The sequence below is a fragment of the Limulus polyphemus genome, unplaced genomic scaffold, assembly GCF_000517525.1.
Source record: "Limulus polyphemus unplaced genomic scaffold, Limulus_polyphemus-2.1.2 Scaffold261, whole genome shotgun sequence".
In the NCBI taxonomy this organism is placed as follows: Eukaryota; Metazoa; Arthropoda; class Merostomata; order Xiphosura; family Limulidae; genus Limulus; species Limulus polyphemus.
The window spans coordinates 190,688-194,458 of NW_013665871.1; positions in this window are offsets into that span (position 1 = coordinate 190,688).

Consider the following 3,771-nt stretch of genomic DNA (forward strand, 5'->3'; position numbering starts at 1 on the left):
CACTGTAGAAGATATACACATTCACATAATCTAAGGCCACTATGCAGTAATCCCTTAAAAACTAACCCTTTTTTGAAGTGCAGTTTCAACTATAGATCATCAACAGACACTCTCCTATTTTACTATATCTAAAGCCACTGAGCTGTAATTAATGTACTAATAAATGACATTTTTTGAGCGCAGCTTTCAACTTTAGAAAAACAATAGGTACTCTCCTGTTTCTCTTCATTTAAAGCCACTAAGATGAAATCTTCTAAAAATGTCATTTTTCCTCGTTTCCAAACTGTTATCATTTACCGGAAAAAATAATTAGTTATCACAATGCAGGGAACGTGTTTAACAGACACTCTGTGCGCCTTTATACTAACTAACTCCGTATCCTGCCAAATATTACTCGTAGAAACAAGCCGTAACTTTAATTCTATCTAGCCCAAACACGAAGGCTTTTCCTGTCCCGCTATGCCTGATTATTTCAATAAAAGACCAAATTGCTCGCTTCCGGGAACAGAAACATTACTTCAATTGCATTATTGAGCTCAACATGTGTGGCAGCAACCATTTGCACAAGGCCATCGCTTTTAAAGTTGTTTTTCATTTATGTACACATGAAAATAATGCAGGATTAAAGCAAAAAAAAATTTAACAATCCAGCTATTTTCTTATCTATGAAAAAATAAAAAGTTATGATCATTTTTATATGCATTCTTGCAAAAAACAACAACAACAACAAAAAAAACAGTTCGGTTTGCTGAAGAGTTTCAAATAAGAAACAATAACGCGGATAGATTCCAACAGCATTCTTCAGACTATTGATGACCTGACCATCAAAAAGTCACTGAATCCACTTACATTCTTCCAATACCTAGTTTAGAAAGAAAGTATTGCTGATAAGCAGAAGAGAGTAGAAGTTTTTGGTTCTGTCATCGCTATTTACATCCTACACCTCAAGAGGGTGAGGTATAAAAGCTTCTTCCTTCTTTAATACAACTTTGGAATAGTAGAGGAATAGGCAGTAAATTCTGTCTACATGACAAATCTAAAGTATTGGACGGTTTCGTTGAAGATTTTAAACCGTATTTACTGAATCAGAGAAGAGTACATATAATGTCAACCTATATGAAAACTCAGAAGAATATGGTCATGTTAGGTTTCTGTTTTTGTCTTGTTGATATTAACTCCCATTTCAACGTTAGCACTGTTACCTTACAACTGGTGTTTTTATACAGACGTCAGATGAAACAGGGACAACATACTTATTGAAATTTAACTTGGATCAGGCGTCGCCTAGTGGTTAGTTTGCTCGGACTGTGAATCCAAGGATTCACGGTTCGTGAACTGATGCTACAAAAAACTCACTACGAACTTTGGGGCTGTAAGTGCAATATAAGAGTGATGGTTAAATCCCACTATTCGAGTGAACGGTAGGTGCTGTTGACTAGTTGCCTTCCCTTTCGTCCAGCTGTTCTCAATTTGTGATCCACAGCTTCATTCAGGTGATGCGAGGAAGAATGCATAATTACGGAAAGGAAACGGCAACCTTGTATATAGATCCCATTGTGATCCGCCGAAACTTAAAAAAAAACGATCAGGTGATTCGGGAACAAAAAAGTGTGAGAACCACTGCTCTAGTCTATAAGTTCAAAATTAGGGATAGCTATGCGCAGATAGCCCTTTGTTGCCCCCCCCGCCCCCCAGTGGCACAGCGGTATGTCTGCGGACTTACAACGCTAGAAACCGGGTTTCGATACCCGTGGTGGGCAGAGCACAGATAGCCTATTGTGTAGCTTTGTGTTTAATTAAAACAAGCCCTTTGTTGTAGCTTTGCACGAAGATTCTTAAATACTGAGAAATCGAATTTAATGTAAGGATATAAGGAGGGAAAAGTGGACCAACTATATACATATGTATATATATGACAAACGTTCATTAATGTGGCGTGTTTGTTAGGGATTAAGAACCTAAAGAATCAAGTAAAACTAGCAGAATCATTTTCATATGCATCTTTCATACGCAACATTTTTGTTGCTTTCTGTATAAGTGTAGACCCTACAGCAGAGTGTTGTTATTTTATTTATTTATCAAGAGCAGTGTCAAAAAGTTACGAAGCTAAGAATTCTACATAAATTACAATAGTTTTTTTAAATTATCTCCTAGAGAAAAGGAAAGAAAAATAGGGCAATTTAAGTTGACTTACATCAAGTTATTGAGATTTGAGAGACAGATAGGCAAAGGGTTAGTTTTATTTAGTCATAACAACTTCATCTTATAGCTTGTCTAGCTGTTTTTTCATATAGTTCAAAATAACCAGTTTAGTATCTGGCTTGTATAGAGCAGGATAATATATTCTCTATTTTTAGAGTATTTGCTGCTTCTCGGTGCTCCCTGTGATCATCGTCCTATAGGGCTCCGCCACCTACTACTTCGTGTCGTCGCGACTGTACAAATCAGATAACTCTTAAAAAGTACATGTGTTTCAAATGGTAATTCAACCACATGGTGGGGAATTTTGTTGCAGAGGCCTTTACGGGTAAAATTTCATCACAAACCGTCATAACATTTATGTTCGTTCCGCTTTAATTTGTCATTTGAAGTCTTCCGAATAACGTAAGATTTATAAGCAGTAAACAAAACAGGTATGTAAGGAATTAATTGAATATGTTAAGTACTTAAAAACATATATTAATAACGTTTTTTTTCCACGTATACATACAGATTTATATATAATTTTTGTCAAAGATAACAAGCAGAATACCTCCGTGATATCACAAGAGATACCGCTTTAATTCTTTTCGCAGAACTCTAGCCTTCAATTTACTTTATATGCAAGTTCAACAAATCCTAACGGCTTAATCTGTTAATTCCTAATAAATCTTTAGAGCGAAATATAAACTAGACGACCTTAACTGGAGCTTCTTTTTTTTACTCTCGTTCATTGCATTTCTAACCTACGTTTCTTGTAGTTTATGACTATACAGGGATGGGTTTATACGACATCCACATGATGTAATTGCATCTTGTCGCCACTACTTGCTCTGGGGATATAGAACATTTCCATTATCCCCTGGAAATTGGACTTACGTTTTAAAACGGGATTAATTCGTCCTTACAAAAATTCAACTTGTCACTAAATTTGATTAAGTCAACCAAACATATTTAAGAAAACGTTTATAATTATGGCTTTTAGCCACATCGAGGCGCTACGAGGACGACTTTTGATTATTACAGTAAAGTACTGTAGCATCTTTACTTAATTAGGAACAACAGTGCCACGGAAATGATGAACAACATATTTAATGAACGTTTCGGGAAACTAAATGCCACTTAACTGTACATAATTTGAACACACACGGGAATTTTACTCAGAACCGGCCAAACATTATAATCTTCCTTGGCTATTTAAACACGTAGTCAAACCATTAATCATATAATTTCTTTATATGACTTTCAAGATCTAACTACAGGCCGCGCAGGCATGGAATTTCGTACAAAAGGGTCTCATAATTTAACATAATCTTCCTAACTTAAATAACTGTTGTTGTTAATTCTGCCGAACTAAACTTGTTAAAAAATTTACTTCATATTTGTATTTAACTGTGTATATCTTTCACAAACACCATGATACCTTTCTTGTAAACTTTATCTATTACCCTACTCCCAGTGACTCAGCAGTAGGCTCAATGGCATATAACGCTAAAATTCAGGTTTTGATCTCTATGGTAAGCACATTGTGTAACTTTGCGCTTAAACGAAACAAAGAAAATTTGTTGATGA